This window comes from Dermochelys coriacea, chromosome 3, assembly GCF_009764565.3.
Source record: "Dermochelys coriacea isolate rDerCor1 chromosome 3, rDerCor1.pri.v4, whole genome shotgun sequence".
Taxonomy (NCBI): domain Eukaryota; kingdom Metazoa; phylum Chordata; order Testudines; family Dermochelyidae; genus Dermochelys; species Dermochelys coriacea.
In genome coordinates, this window is record NC_050070.1 from 188,286,856 (window position 1) to 188,309,882 (window position 23,027).

Sequence of the window (23,027 nt, forward strand, 5' to 3'; positions counted from 1 at the left end):
TTTAGGGGTGATTTTTAAAATCTTCTGTATCTTTTCATAACTTTAATTACTCACGTCTGGAGGCTGAAGTAAAATTTGAGATGCATTAAAACACGAATCCCTGAACGACATTCAGTAACCTCTATGCGTCGCAAGCTGTTTTTTGGAGTATGTTTAGCTATGTAAATGTAAAGTGCATTCAAAAATCGATCACAAGAGGGGGACACTGTGCACATTTAATAAGTGACTGTGATGGGGTGTATTCCCCACACTGGCCCTGAGAGGGTAAATTAGGCCAGGCAGGTGTAATTAAGCAGCAAGTAGGGGAGAGATGTAGGCTACTAATTAGAAGCAGGCTCAGCTGGGCAGGAAGAGGAGAGGCCTGTATAAAGCCCAAGAGCTGAGCACAGCAGGACGTTACTCCCTGAGAGGAGGGAGCTGGGAGGCTGGTGTATCCAGAGTGGGTGGGAGCCAGTTATGGTAAGAAGAAACCCAGGGAAACAGCAGCTAAGGCAAAGGCAGCACAGGCCTTGGCTGGTTGTTATAGGGTCCCTAGACTGGAAACCAGAGGGCAGGCCTGGGTTCCCACACCAGCCACTGGAGAGTGGCACAGGGCATTGGAGAATTCAGTCAAACAGCTGATCCACAAGGACGGTGATTTCCCTGGAAGGGGAGAAAGTTAGTGACCTGGCTGGAGGGCCAAGCCAAAGACAGCAAGCAGTATCTCCAACAGAGGCTTCAGACTGAGAAGAATATGGGCAGAGAGACCTCTAAGGAGGGCGCAGCACCTGTCAGGGGTAATCTTCAGGACAGCCAGGAGGAGGCGCTACAAGTGATGAGGGAACTCGGTTACAGTGACACTGGTACTTTCAGTAAAATTAAGTTAATAGTTAATGTTTTTATTTCTTTTCACAAAATGTAAAAATGCAAATTCTACATTTTTTCCCCAGCAAATGGATATCTAGGATCCCTGGTGATTACTATATTTGATCAGTTGTATGTGATTATTGAGGCCTCAGTCCTAGAACCACTTTTCTCATGTGAGTCAAGTAACTCACCACCACACAAGTTTGCAGGATCAAGGCTTTATTGTATAACTCAGGAAAAAGGCTGTGTTCCCCTCAGCAGCTAGATATCACGACCAGGGCATGGCGGTCAGAACAGTAGTGATCAGAGACCAGGAACAGCACTGAAGGTAAAAGTCAGCATCAGGAACCAGGAGTCAGATCCATCACGACAGCTCACAGTGGAGTCCACCATGTTGCATAGACACCTTCTGGAACTCCACCTAGGCTTAAATAGAGTGCCTGGATTATTCAAGGATCACGAGGGAAGCTGTCAGTGAAACCTTCTGAGGTGGTAGTTCTTGTGGTGGTGCTCTCCATAGAGTCTGTGATCATGGATACAGCCCTATCACAGCTGCTGGGTAGAACGGTATAGATATTGGCCATCCTGTGACCTGTATTGTAGTCCCTGCAGAAACTCATACCAGAGTAACAATGGTTTAAGGTACAAAAAAGAAAATACACTTATCTATAAATAAATCAACATTTTCACCCTTCTTGTTAGAAGCATTTAATAGGAAAATAGCAGATAGTTTTGTTTCCTTTTTCAGATTAAAAATACGGTTTGTTCTGCTGCATCACTGAGATCCTTGCCTATTTTCCCCTCTATTCTTTTTCAAAAGACATTAGTGCTTTTCAGATGCTATCCCTGGCCTGCTTCTATAGTTATTTTGCTCCCAGGACATATAAGACTGAGCTAGAAGGTGGTTGCATTTGTAGAAAGAGCAGCAAGAAAGGGGCACACACAAAGAACTACATGTATTTTATGTTTTACAGTTTTTCCTCTGTGCCATAACTGTCTTTGTTTGCTGGGAACACAGCAAAATTCTACCGTGTGATTTTATTAAAGAATTACTTTTAAAGGTCACTCTCCCCGTCTGTTCAGTCATGGGACTCTCTGCTGAGACTGTCATTAAGTATGCCAAATGAGTGCCGGTTGTGCTGGTGGTTTTGCTGATGGGGAAATCTGTCCACTAGAAACTGAACCGAGATTATGAAGGCATTTCCCAAAGGCCAGTAAACAAACCAACATTAGATAACAAAGCAAAACATTTTTTAAAAAAATGTTATCTGACTGTCTTGGTGCAAACAAGCCAGCGGTTTGCTGAAAGGCACTTGTTATTCTCTACATCTCTAAGGCTACTTCACCCAATTATCTCAGGTGCTTCTTTCATCCAGTTACCAGTAAGTCAATTAACAATACTAATCAAATCAATTCTGAAAAACCTCATGACAATAAAATTAGTGAAAAATGCATTTACATTCAGCATTCAAAGAAAGTCAAGTATTTTTAAGATTCGCTCCCACCATATAGAAACAAAGAAACCAAAAACTCAAACTCCAAACCAAAAAATAACGAACCAGACAAAAACCCCCAAGAAACCCCCCCCCCTTGTTACTGGAAACTAAAAGGATCAGGGATCATGAAATCCATCCTATTAGGCAGGAGCATGTGTCCCACCAAACATTTGTCTAACCCTGCAACCAAATCATATATAGTTTTATAATTCTTACTCTTTGAAATTCCATTGTATGTGCAGCCCATAATAAAACTACAAAATGAAGGGAAAATTCTGCATTCTGCTCCTGCCATGTAACTCTTTTGCCTTCACTATGAGCAGACTACAGCCCTAGTAGATACGTACAACCTTACCTGTAGCAACAGTATACAGGTATATACAGAAGCATACTATTTAATAGGTACACTATTGCAATTGGTATAGTTAATGCTATCTATAACTATTGGAGTAAAAATTATATTGAGGGCAGTGTGGCTCAGGGAGAGATGGTACCTTAGAGAGAAACAAGCCTTCCTTCAGGAAGTGGTAACATATGCATGAGTTTTCCAAACAATGTCATACCTTCACATTTTTTATACTCACAAGTATATATATTTTATACTGATTCTGTAGTTTTCGTTTTACTTTCAGATTCCATTTAGAATAGATATGGGGGAAAGCCATAAAAGAAAGAAAACAATCCTTTGAAATGAACAAAAAATACCTATTTTGATCAAAGCTTTTAGTATCAGCTCTTTCTACTGCTTCTCAGTTCTCATTTTGCTCTCCTGGTGATAAGGTCATTGGAAGTATGAATTGAAGCAGGAGAGCCAAAAACAGGCTAAATAAACTGGGTTCTGTCACTACCAGCACATAGAAGTTTTAGTGATGTGACTTATCTGATGACTGAACTCTCAAAAGCCTAAAATTCCACTGCAGCTAAATTAGTGTTTAACTGTTCATAAATCAATGGAGGGTTTTTAACACAAGGATTACAGAGATAGGGAACTTCCAGCATAACAGAAGAAAATACACTCTAAGCTCTCATGCCTCTGCATTGTGAGGGAATGCTTTAGGGAAACATCCTGGGCAGAAGTTACACAGAACAAATGAAAGTGAATACTGAGAGAACTCAGGAAAACCCATTGGGCAAGAAAGCTTACTGCAGTGTGAAAGGAAACCAAAAGGAGAACTTGTGGCACCTTAGAGACTAATTAATTTATTTGAGCATAAGCTTTCGTGAGCTCCAGCTCCAGCCATACAAATCCCTTGGGCATTGTTGAAAATTTCAGCCTAATAATATAATTATACATTATACTTTTTATAATGTTATATATAATTATATACTTTTAAACTTAAAGATTATATGAAGGGACAGACTTTGCTTGCCCCTTCTGTAGATGTGCAAGGGGAGGTTACAAGGGGAGTCCCTTCTCCTCAGTTTATGCAGCCTGCCCTTGGCTGTGTAGCGAAAGAATTGAACCAAGCTCTCCCAGGTTCTAAGCTTGTGCCCTAACCACTGGAACACGCTTCCCCTCTGAGCAAAGCATGACTTCTTACATGCTCTGTAAGGCTGTGAGGCTCTCAGTTACACCTGTTACAATCTGTGCCAATCTACACGGGACACCACTCAGTGTTAGCACAGTTTATAAAGCCTTTCACACAGAAGTTTAGCCTAAGTATCTGAGCAATCATCTCTTTGTTTTATAAACTGATAAAATAGTAGGACTAAACAATAAAAGAAATCTTGAGACATGCATTCTTATGAGACGCACACTGTAGTTTCTTTTTACCTGTTATTTACTGAAATTGAGGGATGGGGCATGTTATTGCTGGAGGAACACTCTTTCTTTCAGTGCTCCACCCTGTCTAGCAGGGCTTGTTTCTATTTAAAAAAATAAATAAAAAAATGGACCTGACTCCCCACTGCATCACTCCATTTTTATGCTGGGTTAATACCATTAATTTTAAACCACTTTTTAAAATATATGGTGAATATTGCTTGTTCTGCCATTAGATGTCTAAAGCTAAAGTCCTCATCCTGCCACCTATAACCATTTGGATTGTATGTCAAACGTGTCATCCAGATTAACACTCTGAACATTAAATCTCACCCACTTTGGATAAATATCTTACTTTTGTGACTCAGTATTATTTTACTAATAGGGTTAACCCGATGTAAAACAAGAGTAACCCAGTGATGAATCATGCCCAATAGCTGTTGAAGAACACTAAAAGGTTTTGCTGACCTGTTAAAGGCCCTGGCCTATGGGATGCAGCAGTTAAATAGTGCAAATAAAAGACTTCACCATTCTATTTTGGGGATGACAAGACCAAAAAAACGGGTAGTCCCATTCATTCAAATCACTTGGTTGATTATGCAAGAGCTTAAAGCTAAGCATGTGTGTGAGTGCTTTGCTGGATCAGGGCCTTAGCTTGTGGAGTAGATACATAGACTAGTTCCAAAAATGATCTGTACCACATACAGTTCTATTTCTCCACAGGCTATCTGTGATGTTGGCAGACCAGGTGCCAGCTCATGCCAAGGCCCCTTGCCTCACTGAATACTGATAAATGCATAGCTGGAAACAGTCTGACTCAACTGTGTGTCAGCAGTGTTAAAATAGATGTTAAGTTTATAAAAAAGTGTTTAGACTTGATTAAATGCTTGTAGAATGCTGCATATATTGATCTCACTTATAACTACACCATGAGTTACAGATGTTATATTGTTATATTGCAAACCTCTGTAACTGTGTAACACAAACAGAAAAGAAACATTAATTAATGTTAAGTGCTCATCCTGCACAAAAGAAGGGCAACTGAAACCAAATGAAGCATTGTGAAACATCAAAGGACAGAGACTTTGTCAATTGCACCCCCCACACACACACATACACACACACACCTCCATGAAGAGGAGACAGGTGCCAACACCTGCCCCATCAATTTGAACTCTGGGGGAAAGGAATAATTTTGGGGCAATATTTTTAAGCATAAGCAAGGGATCCCCAAGCTGCTTAGTGTAGGTTAGCCCTAAAGAATATATAGAGCTGCATATATAGCGACGACTATCACTTTTTTGATAGTAAGACTAACTTTTGTGTGCATATGTTTACCTGCTTTAGCCTTGTAAATAATGTGTTTCTTTTTCATAGTTAATAAATCTTTAGTTAGTATTATAGGATTAGCTACAAGCTTTGTCTTTGGTTTGAGCTCTGAGGAACAAGTGACCTGGGATAAGTGACTGGTCCTTTGGGACTGGGAGTAACCTGAACATTGTGATTTTGTGTGTAAAGGACCATCTATCACAAAGGCAAACTTGCCTATTTGGCAAGATAAACCAGCATACTCAAGGGGACTGTCTATGACTCCATATTAAGGCTGTTATAGTGCTTGAGGAGTTCAGACTTGATATTTGGTTGGTGAAATCTAAGTATGGAACCCAGAACCATTTGGGGGTTTGTGGCCTGTTCCTTAACAGTCTGCCCTGAGGTTGGCACTCACAGTCATGAGCCATGCCAGACAGCTTGACAGACGCACGTAAACTACTTAAAAAATAATCTGTACCACACCCTCCTGTTTCTTCCCGCCTTGTGTAGCCATTTAGGTACAAAGTGGGAGTAAAATGTTACTAAATCAGAATGGCAACATCTTACGCTCACTTGGCAGAAGTGTAAGTGACTACACAAGGTGCAAGCCAGCAGAGAATCAGGCTCTTTTTCTGTCTGTGTGCCATTGCTGATAACTCTCCAGGACTTTAGACTGTTTTCTTTGCATAGGGACAGTTGACAAAATGTTATACTAGGGTCTCTAGTGCCTCATTTTGATATATTTTTTTCTTATGTTCCTATGGTCTTATCTCATTTATACCTCTTCCTTTATCATATGGTGCTGGTGCTCAATGCTGATGCAACTATCAGGCCAACTAATCACGTCCACAATATTAGATTGGATGCAGTGGTGCAAGTAGAATTCATTTCTTACCAATACGCTGCACCAGCTAAAGGGAGGGGGGCACGTGACCGGCCCATGTGACCCCCCCACATGACTCCTCTTCACCCCGACCCCAGCCTAGGGCCCAGCGCTCTCCTCCTCCCTTCCCCATCCCATATTATCTGGATGGGGACTCTGTCCTCCTCCTGCTATGCCGGAGACTTCTGAACTGCAGGGCTCTCCGGAACTGCAGTGGCAAAAGGAGCAGAACATGGGGCTGCAGACTCTGGACAGGACTCAGTAGACACAGCTGCAAGGAAGGGCTGGGGGCGGTACAGCCATACCGGAGGAGCTGTCAGTGTGGGGCTGCTCCTCCTGTGTCTCTCCAGTATGGAGTATTGGCTATAAATATCTTACTGGTACAGTATACTGGACCAGACCACCCTACTTGCACCACTGATTGGATGAAAAAACATCTGAGACATGATTCAAATGTTTTCATGGTACCTTAGTGAGTACATTATTGATGAGAGAACAAGAGACATTTGAAAATATAGAAAAAGCTTGGGAATCCCTGGCTTAGAAATATTGCCCTCTCCAAATTCCAAGCAGCATAGTGATAAAGGCTATCTCCTGGAGATTATAAATCTATGTAGGTATATTTAAATTATATTTATATATTTATACACATGGATATGCCTAACAATAACCATTTTCCAACTAAAAGCTCACAGTTAGCCATATGTAAGTAACACCATATTTATTGCTTGTTATATGTACGACATTTTATATTAAATTGGTATGGAAGAGAACTTTTTTTTTTCTTTCCTGTTCATGTGGGGGGAATAAGAGTAAATTAACACTTCAGATATTTAATCTCAAACCCAATGTTGAGTATGTCCTGTTTATAGATATTGTTGCCTTTTTATCAAAATATGGGTATTATCGTATTACAGTAATTTCAGCTAATTTTCCTTGGAGCTGTCTGAATGGCCAATGCTAGATCCGGAGCATTTTAAGAAGGTCTTGATTAGGTTTCAAACATATTAAAATCTTTCTTAAAAATATTAAGGTAGTGCACTTACAAAACACTCCCAAATCTCATTTTCCCCAGTGTATTAACTACTCTGTTTCCCATCCTTCGTTAGTTAATGCTGCCTACAACCCAAGGAAGCATTTATTTATGTAAAAGGCTATGTTTGTAGGATAATGTAACAAATCAATGTATTGAAAATAGATACAATTACTAAATAAATCATATTCACATGCTGAACTGCGACTAGAAGCCTTGTTTTCTGCTCTCTCAACTTTAGTCTTTATCAAAGGAAGACTCCTTTAACACATGCTAGTAATAGTCTCCTTGCCCTCTAAGCCAGATGCTAGAAGGCATCATCATTCAGACTTCCAAAGCCACTGTATTTTATTAGGAACCAATATTTTCCAGGAAAGGAATGAGTGAACCTAAGGTGGGGAAGAGGAGGACAAAGTTTGTGTTTCACGATAGTTCTTTCTGCATAGTTTCTTTTCACTTAGTATTCAGCAAAAGTAGAATAAACTTACTGCTTGTTCTACTACTGTGGAAAAAACAGAGTAAATATGATTCACCTATGATGGGGAAAAAATATGATGCCTTCTTGACCCAATTTTAAGTTACTCTTCCAATATGAGTTTTCTGGGCTCAGACTCTCCAGATCCTGCTTTAAGACATTTGCATCAGGGAAAGATAAGATATGTTTGCCATTCCTTAAGAGATGGAATGTGTTGGAGAATGAGCAGGCTGACCCAGAGGAGGATTGAATAAATGGGCTTCTTTATTGCGGTACTTGTTCCCCTCGACCCAATTATCGAGTAAGCACTGAGTTAATCACCTCACACACTCTTTTATCTAAGTTAATATGTAAATAGCTACATTTACTACAACACCTCCAAAACTCTTATTTAGTAACATAAACACCCATACCATGAATATTAATAGTCATATCCTGAATATAATTATCCCCGCCCCTATTTACAGTTTACAGCATTAAGCATATTCTACAAACATTTTTACCTTGAAGATACATTTCTTTGAAGTAATTGCAGCCACAAATTCCCTTGATCAGCAGTCCATAAGAAAGGGAAGAAGGGGCCATGACCCCAAGCTCATTTATGTAGCTGGGAAAGAAAGGGAGGGGGGAGATAACACTTCTTTACACAAAGGGTGACAATTAGACACCGACATTCCTTATGCATCTGCAATGCTTATCAATCCCTAACAAGCAGAAGAGAAGGGAGAGGGATGGCATTTTATCTATCAAGCTCAGAAACGGTCCCGTGCTTCTACTCCCTAATACCATGTCAGCACACCAGTGGTTTCCCAGGTCTCTACTTAACCCTTACATGTCCCAACAGAATGCAACATCAGAGTGCTCAAAAATCCTGCTGCATGAGTGTCCAAGAGCACAAAATGTTTCTTACTTTACATATGAAATGGTCAACAGCCTTTTCGAAAAGGGAGTAGGCACTGAGAGGCTGGGGAGCTGCTGGGGAGGCTGGGGAGCTACTGGAGGCTCTCAGAAGATCTCTCAAATATCTACCACCTTGCATTAGGGAGAAGTTGGGATGGTTTCTAGTTTATGATAATTTATTCTTGCAGGAGATGACTAACAAAAATATTTCAGCAAAGATATTATTTTGCCTGAAGAATGGACTAAATTGTACCAAATGCCAGGGTTCCCTCCCAGACTCAGGCCCTACTTCCCAGGAGAGTTTGTCCTTGATGAAATATCTTCACCCCAACTATCCTGCCCTTCTCTTCTCATTTACATAAGCTGAACACTAAACTATACTGTTAATAAAGTCTATTTTTCCATTAATAGAGTATAAACATTTTATAACAAAGTGCAGTTTAAGATAAAGGGTTTGCCTCCTTAGTTGGTTATGGTTCTGATAAATTCAGCCCCCATCTAAAGAAAAATTCTTTAATAGCTACCCTAGTCCCTGTCCACTCTTCCCCCTCCCCCTGCCACAGATACCTCACTCACAGATACCATCCACCCATGCATGCACCTCTAGAACATGAGGTTTTTATTATAGACCCAGGTCAACTACAGACATTCATCTTAAGGCTCTCTCTTTCAAACATTAAGTAAATAAGTCTGACAACATTAGTATGAAATACAGTAGACAAGAGACTATATAGGATCACTAGGGTGACCATATGTCCCGTTTTGACCGGAACAGTCCCTTTTTTAGGCCCTGTCTCGGCTGTCCTAACTTTTTTGACAAAACTGGACATTTGTCTCTTTTTCTCTTGCAAGCTGATCTTCAGTTGGCAAGAGTAAACTGGTAAATGTACAGTTGCCAAAAAAGTGGGGTGGGACCCCTAGCAGGACATGGATGAACATGCGGAAGGGTGGAGGGGGGTGAATCGCAATGCCAGCCCTGTGCTGGAGGGAAGACTAGGGAGAGCTGCTTGGGCCAGCTGGTCTGCCACATGTGCATGGAGGAGGGCCTCAGGCAGCCCAGTGCATGGAGGGACTGTGCACTGGGCCTTCTGAGGAGCTCAAAGGACCAGCCCCATGCACAGGCAGGCAGTGGGGTGGCACGGATGAGCCCCACACGCAGGGAAGAAAAGAGCTGCAGGGGGGAGGAGGTAATGGGTGGGCAGCATGGGGCTTGGACCACCAGCCCCACATGGGCAGGTAGTGAGGGGGCTCAGAGGACCAACCCTGCATGTGGGCAAGAGAGTGGCAGGGGGAGAGGGTAATGGGCGCGTGTTGGAGAGGGGGAGGGTGACCTCAGGCTGGCCCCATGTGGGCGGGAGGCAGGGAGGGCTCGGGTTGGCCCTGCGCAGGGGGTGTATATCTTGGGCTGGCCTGGGTGTCCCATTTTCCCTTTGGGAAAATATGGTCACCCTAAGGATCACCTCACACCATAGAAAAGCAGCTACTTCTGTGTCCAATCAAAGAACCTATTTAACAGCACACAATAATTGTTTAGGATCAGGAACATACCATATCCAAGTGAAGTCGTACCTAAGTGGTTAGGATTTATCCAGGATATCCTGGTTAACATCCCTTATCCTTAAAACCATAATCTCAACTTTTGTTTACACCAGGTTAGGGTCTCACTTTTACATTTAATCTGAAAGAAGCCAACTTCAGCAGCACAGCACCTGAAGCATTATTTCAGTACTGAACAACAGGAAAGAGGATCTCCTTCTGAATTACTAATGCAACTTCATGCAATATTTTGGCATTCTTTAGAATACTCTTTCCCACTGCAGTAGTGACCAGTTCCAATCCTACTCTGTTTATGAGGTCTAACAAGATCACAGCACAAGGAAACACAACTGCAGGCTTCCTTCAAATAGATGGGAAATCAAAACTAAACATACTATGCTGTTTATGAGTTATGGAACCAGAAATCAATAATTCACAAAGAGCTTGGATTTATGAAACTTGGATTATTTCAAAACAAGCCACATCACAAAGACAAGTTCAGCCCTATTGGTGACATATTGACAAGCTCCCCATTTGGCTTATACTTTGTAACAAATCCCTCGGGCAAGAAAGCCGAATCTCATTAGGCAGATTCTTCAAGGTGTCACTCTTATTTAAGATAGATGTCATTTGGCTAGTTATTATGCCTAATAAAAGTACTGTGCACATACTTGGAGCTTTGCTGCTTGATAAAGTCAAAGCAAGCTAGGTAAAGGGATTTTGACGTAAGCATTCATTAAAATATAGCCTACTCTACTCTCAACTAAACTAGGGCAGGGTTTTTTTTCCCCTTTCTTTCATCATCTGCACCAAGAGCAATGTGCAGAAAGTATTCATAGCTGCAACAGTCCTTGAGAAAAAAATCGATACAGTAAATAATACAATACTTTTCTGAACCAACGAGTAAATTTAATACACTAAGAACAAAAGGTTACTTGATAAAGAAAGGTCTTTTTTTTTTTATTGGAAGGCTGTATTATGGTGTTCTTGTCTAATAAAAGAAGGGAGGTCACATATAACTGCTGTAACAAGAGTAATAAAATATAGAACTTTACAAAATGCAAACAAAATCTGACCATGTACAAAATCTACCATAATGTCCCACTATTTCCAACAGAGAGCACAGCAGGGTTAGTCAGGTTCCTCTTCTCTGCAGAGAGTGTGTGCTAGGGCTAGAGATAGCTGAAGTCACCTTTCAGAACAATTTAGTTGCCTTACGGAGAGGATACCTTCTCTTCATTTCCACCAGCAGATCTTCCCAGTGTCTAGCCAAGATACTCGTGCACGGCACTACGGACTGGATTTGACACCAACTGTAGCTGGGCACTGGACAGCTTGGTTGCATACATTGATTTGAACTTGGAAACCTGATGACTGTCTCCCACCGACTATGGACATCCTGACCAGTCCCATGTATTAAGAAAGCATTTGTAACACTGATTAAGCATTATGAATATGATAAAGTAATTAAGTATTCACCAATTGGTCCTTAAAGTGTGTGCCTTTTACTTTAAATAAGACAAAAGATTGAGTACTCTATTTAGCAGAAGTGTCTGTTCATAATTTTGCTAACACTATACTCAGAGGAGAATCTCCTCACCCCTGAGAAAATGCTTAGAAGAAATTCACTTCTTCAGGAAGCAATTTCAGGGGAAAAAACATATGCAATTAAACCACCATATGGTTTTTCAGCTTCATGAGTGATAAGCAGCACAGGCAAACAAAGTGCATGGTCATAAATATTAAACAGATACTGATTCTTTTGTTTTTATGCCACATAAATCAGGATTTGAAATCTACTAAAGAAGTTTAGGTTAATAAGACATATTGATATGAGCCATACAAAAAAAACAACAACCCGATGATCAAGTAATGCTAAGAGTTCCACTTCTATTCACAAAAACAAGAATGAAGGCTGCAATTTTGTCCTTAATTAAGCCTAGTGTACAAAACTCATGCCTGTGTACACAGCCAGAACAAGGCCTATGAAGTATTTACCTGCCCTTTATGTGCTCAAAATAAGGTACCAAGCGTGACTTCAGTGGTACAACAGATTTTTTGCTGGTCCTCTACAAAGAGGTGAATTTCACCTTTGGGGATTTTTTTTTTTATAAGAAAACGGAGATTTTCATAAATTATCATTCAGATTTATGAACCTGATTGAAAGCTATTTCTCCCAGTTTTCACCCATAACCCCATTTTTTTCATCATGCAACATAATGGTGACACTCTACCCTGGAAAAAATAGCAAATTTATATTTATTTCCTGTAAATGGAAAGAAGTAGGTTTTTCCCCCCATGGCAAAACTAGCAAGCATCATTTTCAAAACTCCTCATTAGTAGTGTGGGTTGTTGGATTTTTTTTTTGCACTAACGGTGTGATATTTTTCATATAATTATTTAGAATATTTTGAATCAAAAGGAAAAATATAAAACCAAATGAATGGTTTCTAATATTCAGCAATTGGAAAAGTGTGCATTTTCTAATCTTCTCATCACTGAAGAATGAGCAAAACCCCTTCAGTCAATCTACGTTTCTTGAGAGAAAAACCAAGAATGAAAGATTTCATCCTCAAAGGTGAACATTCTGGAAGGCTCTTGTGTATGAAAAGAGGGGGTTATATGACAACTGTCTTGCAGTCATGTCCATGGTAATCTCTTTTGGGCAATTGCTATGATACTTTCTAGAGGTGGGCAAGAAATCAACTGTTATTCTTTAATGTAGGCATATGATTAAAAAATCCAACTGAAATGGAGCTGCCTCCCGAGAAAATTCACAACAAGAAAAGGTAGAATTATACAGTATCAAAAAGGATTTTATCTAAATGAACACAGAGTTTAGAGCATTTATATTTATCTAGATGGTGACTGTGACCATCTTTAAAAGATCAGTAACATTTTGTAACAAATCCCAAGCTTATCTTGAACACAATGTACCATTTTCTCAGAATAGATGTAATATTTGCTTTGCCTGACAATCTCATAAAAAGGGTAATTATACAAGAAAAGACACACACACACACACAGAGAGAGAGAGAGAGAGATGGTTCAACTCTACATCCAAAAAGCCAGAGGACAGCTGAAATTTCTATAGTATTCTGACAGGTTTCAGAGTAGCAGCCGTGTTAGTCTGTATCCGCAAAAAGAAAAGGAGTACACAAGTACTTCTTTTCTATTGTATTCTGTTACTGTTCTTACACAGCATTTGAATGCCTTCCAGAAGCAAAGAAAGTGCTGTGACTAGCATCTTTCACATGTGTTTTGTTCTTTGTCTTTTCCTTTACCCCAGGGGAACCTGTGTGGTTTTCTTTAATTATATATTTACACTGTGCTATGTTTTTGAACAAAGAAGAGCACCTTTACTTGAAATGGAAGGTGATGAAGTCTGGTTCTTAGTTCCTGTGACAGTTTGTTCCTCAGTCTTGGACAATCTCCCAAGAAAATTCTGACGGGTTTCAGAGTAATAGCCGTGTTAGTCTGAATTCGCAAAAAGAAAAGGAGTACTTGTGGCACCTTAGAGACTAACACATTTATTTGAACATAAGCTTTTGTTAGCTACCACAGGTTCAGCTGATTGTGGCTCCCACTGGCCGCAGTTCACCGCTCTAGGCCAATGGGGGCTGTGGGAAGCAGTGTGGGCCAAGGGATGTGCTGGCCAAGGAAGCGGCAAACTACGGCCAGTGGGAGCTGCGATCGGCCGAACCTGCAGATGCAGCAGGTAAACAAACCAGCCCGGCACGCCGGGGCTTTCCCTGAACAAGCTGGGGACTGGTTTTGAGAACCACTGGACCACATGATAATTTCTAGCCAACCACAAGCCAGGAATTCTTTTGTCTGTAGCAATGATATTTACATCATCTCAGGGGAACATTTGTGAGGGTTAATTCATTTTTGCAAAGTACATTGGCTATATGAACCCAATTTTGAAAATTAGCTTTAAATTTTGTGGGCACAATTCTACATCTAGCTACCTGATTCTACCTGTCAGTCAAGTAGTCAAACACCTAAACATTAGCATTTCTGAATTTAGTCTCTGTTCCTGAATTGTTAGATTTTACAGTTTTCTAAAATTATTCATTATAATACAGTATTTCCTGAATAATTTCTATGAATAATTCTTGGTCTGTACACTATTCATGAACATTTTTATGAGTTCAATTCAAACTTTGAGCTGTATTTCTTAAGTATTGACTGGCCACTAAGGTCACACAGTATTGTTTCTATCTGGATTAGATAAGCATAAGTGAGAGAATCAGATTTCTAACATGAACACTGCTGTGAACAACTTCAAAAATCACTTTCCATACATAAATAATTTACAATACTTGACTTTTTGGTATTTGCTACTTTAATGAATATTTCTGCCAGTAAACACTTTTACTAGAATATTCACAGAAAGTGAACACAAAAAAAGGACACAAAATACATGTGAAATGTACACATTATTTTATTTTTTGAAAATATTTACCAAATGATTGGGTTTTGTTTATTTTTTTTTTAAACTATTCACCCAGCTGTGATGGGCAGTTTCCTCCTTTTGAAATTTATTCCATGCAGGAGACTGCTGTTTTGACGTTAACCTGGTTCTGCAAAATTATAAAATAGATCTAGGAGTTATCCCTCCATGGGTAGCTATCTAGCTTGACCTTACGCTATTCTTTACAAAGAATTAGTTTCCCTGTCTGTAAGTGCACTTTTGTTTTTACCTTCTGCTCCTCCCTATAATTCTCCCTCACTTATTTATTCATGCACTCATCAATACATGACTCAGAGCTGTGCAAAATTTTGCATCTTAAATTAAACCTGACAAATTTCCCCTTTTTCCTGACTTTTACTGCTCCAAACATAGGGAAACATCTGTGCGCGTTGCAGCCGGGAGAGAGAAGCAGCATGAGAATGGGAGGAAGATCACAAGTAAACCAGAAGAAGGCACCAATATAGCCTCTCTGAACACTCTCCTCATGACCACTTCAAAGGCAGAGGCAGCTGAGGTAGCATATAGTGTGAAATCCTAGCTCCTAGCTCAATGGCAGGACTTCCATTTACTTTAGTGGGGCCATGATTTCACCCCTGATTTATAAGTCAGAGCTTCAGACAAGAGGAAAAATAAGCAAGCTGTTCGCCCACCTTCATCACCATAGCTACGGAAATAGCAGCACATCCTCTCAGGTATAGACAAGAGAATCCGGAATAGCAGAATAATAAGTGTGGTCAGAGCTGCTCTGCTCTCAATCCAGTTAAAGACTATGGGTGAGATTCACCTCTGTTCACCTGATTTGAGGGCTCAAGAGAGATTTCAGTAGCTCATGGTATTGGTTCTCTGCACATGGGTGAGTAGAGAAGTAGACCCTATTGATTCATAATCTGTCAGTGTTAGTCTTGGTGCTCTCTCATTATAAAATGCTCCATTATCGACTTCGCTCAGTTTCTGCAGGACAGAAGGGGGCAGAAGAAAATCAGTTGTGGGTGCATGATCCACTGGACCTTGGGCAGAACAGAGCAGTCTGTTCATTCCATTCCACCCCCTCTGAACATCCCAGTGTCAACTACTCTGACTGCACACCTGATGGAGACCTCCAATGTGGAGAAGCATCAGATGGGAAGATCCAGCCAACTCCCAGCCCCCTTTCGTAGCCAGAGGGGCACAAAGCAGACTGTTAAATCTGGCCCTATATATTTATGCCTGGGACATTTTTCCCACAGACAGAAAGTAATTTCATACAATTTGTATTTTCCTTAACAGAAAAGAGTGACTGGCTGATTCTGTAAACTGCACCATTTATCTACAAGTGCCAAATTCACAGCACTTCTCTCATTTCATCAAATGTTTATGAAATGCCGCAGTTTCCACAGAGGCCTTTGGTAACTGAACAAACTGAGTAAAAAATATACTGTAATGCTCCAGAAATGCCTCAAGGGGGAGGGTTCTTGAGAAAAAACTTCAAAGCAAAGGGTGGGTCTGCTTGACTAAATGAAAGGTTGCGAGGTGATGTCTCAGAGGCGTGTAGCCAACAATGGCCCAACAGGCCACAACTACATACTTTCTTCAAGGGTCTCAGCAATTATTCCACTAGTGCATTTTAACATAGAAAGCACTCCTGCTGCCAGATTTATTTATTAATATTCCAAATAACTCTGCCCACAGTCCTAAAGCAGACCTTAATATCCCAATGTGATGTCCCCAGTCAATCCATTCTTCTCTCCCCCAGGTTCATCTAGTCCTCCATTTCCTTTTCCTGGGCACAGGCCCTCAGTGTTCCATCAAAAATGAAAGTTAACCAAGATAATATCCTCCCATCCCAGGGTAATTCCAATCTTTTAATATTCCATATCTGCCTTACATGGGCTACTTTCTTTCAAAGTGTTTCAAGCAACTTCTCAGACACTCTTTTTGTGACTTCCATTCCAAGGGGATCATTGTTGACCATGAATGCCTACCTCAGGGAAGACCATCAGAAAACAGGGCAGACACCCCAAACTGGTGGTGATGTGTTCTATAATTAGATTTCACCGAGCCAGTAACAAATGTGAGCACCTGGATCATTATACCATTCTTGTCATGGAGCCACAGACAGTCCCCTCAGATTCTCTAGTATGTCTTGCTACCCACACAAACTGGATTTAGCGATAAATGGTCACTTCCACCAAAGATCAGAATCATATTTAGGTTGTTCCCAGTCCCAAGAGACCAGTCACTTACCCCTGATTAAATGGTACTCTAGCTCTTACAGCAAAGACAACACTGGTAGCGAATTCTGTAGTAAACTAACTAGAGATTTATTAGCTAAGAAAAGGAAATGAGCGTTATTGAGAGATAACTGCAGGTAAATATATATGTACAGGTGAGTCACAGTCTAATTCCAAATGGTAGCAGTGATGTAATAAATTGCCAGTTTCCCAAAAGTCTAAAATTTGTTAGTCTGTAAGGTGCCACAAGTACTCCTTTTCTTTTTGCAGAAACTCTGGGGATCTCTGTCTTCTTGTTCAGTTATTCTGCTCTGTTAGAATCCAAGCAGTCCAGAGATGAAGGATCTTTCCCTGAATCCATACTCATAGCTTCTTCTCACAGAAAACAAGCTGACAGGGCCACTACCCACATGGGCATTTTCCTTTGATGATGAAGAGTGAGGAATACATTTTGAGTCTTTGACCTCCAAATCACACACAATGGCCACTTGCTTTGAAGTTAGCACTTTTCTGTTAAAGATCTTTATTTGCATTTCACAAGGCTTCTTTCTTGTGTGATGGGTTACTTAGTTACAGAGATATACACAATGTAAATGTTTGCTATTACATTATAGCAGGATACAGATAAGTGAAAACAATGCATATAACATCCCATTAGTTTTCATGAAGTTTAAACACCAAATACACTCTTCTACATTTAAAAATTACATTTATCTATACTAATACACAGGTGACTTGACTTGGGGCTTTGGCATGAGCTGGCACTGATCTGCCAGCATAACAATCACTACAGGAGCTGGCTCCCCTCCTGCCACTCTCTTCAGGGCTTTCCCCCAAAGCTCCCCTCACAGCCCCTTTCTAAGACTACCCTTCTGCAGAATTTGTCTCTTGCAGCTGCCTCTGTGCTACTCTCACCTTATCCTTAAGTCAGATACCATCTTGTCCCTCATTTAGGGCCCACACCTTTCCAAGAGATGATTTCCTGCTGTTTTAAGATGTGATAGTGGGACTCTTAAAGGGTGGGTGACATTGAACACAGCCAAGGCTCAAAGAGATCTCAGATATAGCTGGGCCATATACCATCAATAGCTTTAAAAAACAAACAGCACCAAATTAAAGTTAACTGGCCCCTTCACAGCAAACAAGTATAAAAATGCAGTGTGGGGATATCATGTTCCTGGTTGTTTAAACCATTGAGCAAACAAGCTGCCACATTAAGGATGAGCTGTAAGTGAGAGACAGTCAATGCAAGATGGCCTGATAAAAAAGAGTAACAGTAATCCTCTCGCTTTAAGGCATAGTTAAATACATTAAACAGGTAATTTTCCATTAAAAAGGGCATATTCAAAGCAAAATTCTGAACCCAGATTTGATATCTCCAAATGTGAACCCTAAATAAGCCCAGATGCAAAGGTAAAGAGTTCATTGTCACACTCTGTGATAGGTAGTTAGACAGTTCCTGTAGTACCTGAGTGCTTTACAGTGGTTTGAGCATTGACCTGCTAGGGTTGTGAGTTCAATTCTTAAGGGGGTCATTTAGGGAACTGGGGCAAAAATTGGGGATTGGTCCTGCTTTGAGCCGGGGGTTGGACTAGATGACCTCCTGAGGTCCCTTCCAACCCTGATATTCTATGATTCTATGATCCTCATACCAGAGAGGAAGGGCAATGCATAGAGAAATAGGGAGGCTAAGTGACTTATCCAAGGTTACACAGGAAGCCTGTAACTGAGTGGGGCTGGAATCCAGATTGCCAAGTCAAGAGCTAGTGCCCTAAACATTTGGACCATCTTTCTTCCATATAATGACAATCTCCTGTCCATTTATCATCCATTTGTTTTCTCAGGCTGAAGAATGACATCGCTCTGAAAATCCAGATGACAAGACAGCCCAAGCCCTGAACGTGCAAGGACAACAGGGCAATTGTTTATCATCAGCATGCCAATAGTCTTTTACTCCTTGTTTAGAATGATCTCCTAAGTGGCAACTGTGACATTTGGGGGTTCAACCCAGCTCAGTGAGGGGTTTTATCACCACCTTCCCTGTAACCCTGGGTGCTTGCTCTGCTGCTGTGGCTCACAGCCCAGATACCAGCAGACAAGCATGCAGGTCCCTGAACATCTGTATGCTGGGCAGCCCTGGTTCAGCACTCTGACCCCAGCAGTCTGCCTACAGCACAACAGCCCCACCTGGTGACCACCAGCCTGGTTACCACTTGCAGGTGACCCCAACACACTCCCAGTCCCAAATTTCCCCAAAACCATCTGCCCTGATTCATCCATTCCTCTCCTGCAAGAGTCAGGGATGTAATAAGGTCCATTGTTCCTTTAAAGAGACAAAAGCACTGGTGTTAACAGTCACTTCATATCAAACACAGCACTGGGTTGGTTGAGATTAAAAGTAAAACAACTTTATTAACAAGAAGAGAGATGTTAAGTAGTTCAAGTACAAGACAAATATGGTTACTAGCAAATAAAAGCAAAATACCTTTTCTAGTGGCTAAGACAACTAAAAAAGTTACAGTCTTGGATCAAGGTAAATTTCTTACCAGTCTTTCTTCTTTCCAGCCATGACTGATGTTCTCTCAGTCAGGACCTTCCACAGAGGTACAAAGTGCTGGTTTTCCTTGTCTTCATAGGTGAAAGGGGCCAAAATGGCTCTCTGTTTCCCCTTATCTTTTTTCAGAGTTGACTATCCTGACTATCAAGAGGCAGGATGACCTTATGTTGTTCTTCCCTTCCTGTGGGTTTCCCATCCCCCTGATTATTTGTATAAAAATGGGGCTTTGATTACATAATGCTCAGTGAGTTATTAGTTTTCCAATGATATATTACATGTCACCTTTGGGGTATATATCATGATAATAGTGTGTTAGGTGTAGTGAGCATGCCAGGCCTGAAAAGAGCTGCTGACAGGGTAGTGAACCAATGGTGGCACTCCTCTGTGCCACATCAACATACATATATTGACCAATATAGGTGATTGGATAGAGCCCAGAGATATGCTGTAAATCAAATCCCTTGTTCATGACACACAATTGTCAATCAACATCTACCTGTATTGAGTCCTATCTTCTAACTAGGACATGATATACTGAAGGAGAGTTCTAGATGCACCAGCTCCCTTAGTTGCTGAAGCAACAATCAATTGCAGCCATAGCTGCTGAATAATCCAGAATGATCAAAATCAGTATCTGACCCTGATCTAAAACAGCATTTTTTAACATGGATGGTCTTATCTCCAAAATGGAAACCAGAGTCCAGACTGGTACCATCCGAAGTTATTGATATCTAAGTGCACCTGGGACTGAATATTCACCAGCTGAACCATTCTACGCAGATGAGAGTTACGACTTGATGGTAATTGGCTAGGGCTCCAGTGGCAAGAGAAGATTTCTTGAAGAGAGTTGCACCTGCATGACTGATATGGTTGATATTCTCCTTTTGATAACATGACACCAGAAACTATACTGATCACTAAAGTCCTTTGACTCTCTGAGAAACCCCCAGCAAATGACAGCATCTTGCTTAGTACCAAGAAAACTTTGGTCACTTCTAGCGGAATAACAACTCATCCTCCTCTTAAAGGATTTAAGACTGCAAAGTCCATAAGAGAAGTAAAAAGAAATAGCTGCTATCCATTTTCAGCTAAAATATATTCAGTGTGGTCTGGTAAAGATTACACAGAAAAAATAGAAGATGTGCTTATCTTCCAGATCTAATCAATAAGCTTCAGCAATCCACTTCAAATTCTTGAAATGTTAAGTTCAAGTGCTGTTTTATTTGTATTTTATGTAGATGGCTTCCAACACCTACTCAAAAACTCACCCACCAAAGAGCAAAACTCATTTCAACTGGTATTTATGGGTGCAATTACAATAGGCAGATTTATGCTATGGATCTATAGTGTCGAGGGACCACTATAGAGTCTAGCCTCTCCAAAAAAACCTCACAAACTCTCCCCAGCTGACATCCGCCTGGCACAGATGAGGGGTGTTACCTGTCAGGTAACCACTGCTCTAACCTACACCAGCTGGCAACCCAAGGGACTGTCTGCCAGCTGAGAATTGCTGGAATGCAGAAGTGCTCCGGTTACTCTCCCTCTCTATTCCAACTTGCCTTCCTTACCAGGGCTTGGCTGGTGGGGTACCATGCAACCTACCTATGCTGGCTACACACCAGCAGATACCTTCTCATTACCAATGTTATTCTTATGTTGCCACATTCGGTCAGCATCCAACACCTTTGCACAGCCTGAGCAGCACAAAAGGGCCACCTTGGGGGAGATAATCTGGACCTATAGATGTGGAACACTCCAAGTCCAGATCCCTGAACAAATCAGCATGGCAAAGCCTCACACAGTAGCTGCACTGCCCAGGTAGAGGATAGAGGAGACTGTGCTTGAGGCAGATGCAATCTCTCAGGGGCATGATCAGTGCACATGTAGCATGAGCCGCCTGCTCCATTCATTAGGGTGGAGCAGATTGTTTCACTTGGATGCTGGTCTCACTCCAGGGCTTCAATTGCACCACGTTCCTATTTCATCCCCAGCCTTCTCTGCCTCCTTTTCTCTGGTCTGCTCCCAAGGATGTTGGAGGAGCAAGAGAGAGCAGGCCCTGTGCTTTGAAAAATACAAGAAACACAGGGACCGCAACTGTAAGATGCCCTTGCACACCCATTCAGCTGGAAACGGGGGAGTCTTGTGCACCCTTTCATGGCCATGAGGCATTTCACCTGTGTTAACTGACAATAGTCCCCATGTTCTAGCACCCAAAATGTTAAAATGTGGATTTGATTTTTCACCTTAAATTCCTGAAATTGTTTTTTCTCATTTTTATAAACCTGATTTAATTGAAAATATAACCCCTAAAATACCACTCTTCCCTTTAAGTTATCCCTGTTTCTGTTACATCAGTACATTGATAAAAAGAGAGGAAAAAAAGAAACCAAAATATTACAAGCCAATTATGTTTCTGTCAAAATGATGCAAACCCATTTTACTGCATGTGCTGTACCAGATTAGTCTGTGATGTAACTCTATTGAAGTCAATGGAGTTACACCCATAATAAACGTGGCTCAAGATCATTCAATAAAAAAATGCAGTTGGCACCACTACAATGTTGACATTTATCATTTTCAAGTTACATTTACCATGATATTTTCAGTATTTCCCATTATAAGTGTAACCCTTCTGCCAGATGCCAATAGTGGCAACAAGAGCTAGGTTCAGTCATTTTTTTAAATGAGTAAAACCATGACTCCCCACCCAGAGCCATACTCCTACATTAGGTTCTGAAAATTAAAATCTCTCATCTCACCTTTCCAGGTGTTTCTTCCCCACTTACAAGCATTCAAACTCCTTTAGGAACATGGGTCCCATTTATTTGGGGAAAGGGGGAAATCAGTGAAAAGAAACTTGGAAACCCTGTATATATATATCTGCATATAAGAAGTCTGAACAATCCCAATCAATACACTAGGAGTTTGGTCAACTCCTCATCCCAGATAACAAATATCCAATTTATGAAAAGTCCAGAACTCTGGATCACCATGCCCCACTCACCTAAACCCCAGTTTACTGTCTGTCTCAGTAGTTCTTCTCTGCTGCAGTCCTGCGAGAAGTGTTCTACTTCATCCTACTCTGATGGGCATCTACATGGTCCAGTTCAGTGTCTGAGGAAGTTCAGCACTGCTACCACAGGTCCAGGCAAGCCATACCATGGAGCCAGCTCAACTTCTGCTGCCACTAATCCAGACCAATTCAATCTCCAGGTGGGGAACCCAGAGTAGAGCAGAACTTTGAACAGAGTCACTGTCTGTAGTACTCCTCTTCGAGGCAGAGCCTTTCCCCCTTTCTTATTTGCTGAGCCCAAGTTTTGTTATCCAACCAAAGTCAATTACTCAAAAAAGCCAGGATGATCCCCTCACTCAGGTCTTCTCCTGTACAATTCCTATGCCGTTTCATGTGTACAATAGTGATTATAATCTATTAGGACATTTACACATCAAAGCAAACAAATTCCAAACCAAAAACCTCAGCAGATGAATTTATGGGTAAGCGACACTGTAATTCATGCACACCAAACTGATCAGTACAAAG

At 41.0% G+C, this 23,027-nt stretch overlaps 1 long non-coding RNA gene across 1 annotated transcript; it reads right to left on the minus strand.

The window, feature by feature from the left end:
- Nucleotides 1-930: 930 nt before the first annotated feature.
- LOC122459150 lies at nucleotides 931-22,836 on the minus strand. Its single transcript, XR_006279650.1, has 4 exons — nucleotides 22,491-22,836; nucleotides 8,310-8,413; nucleotides 7,525-7,720; nucleotides 931-1,452 (listed from the first exon to the last, which is right to left on the minus strand). It is a non-coding gene; the product is annotated as an uncharacterized LOC122459150 (long non-coding RNA).
- Nucleotides 22,837-23,027: the final 191 nt, after the last annotated feature.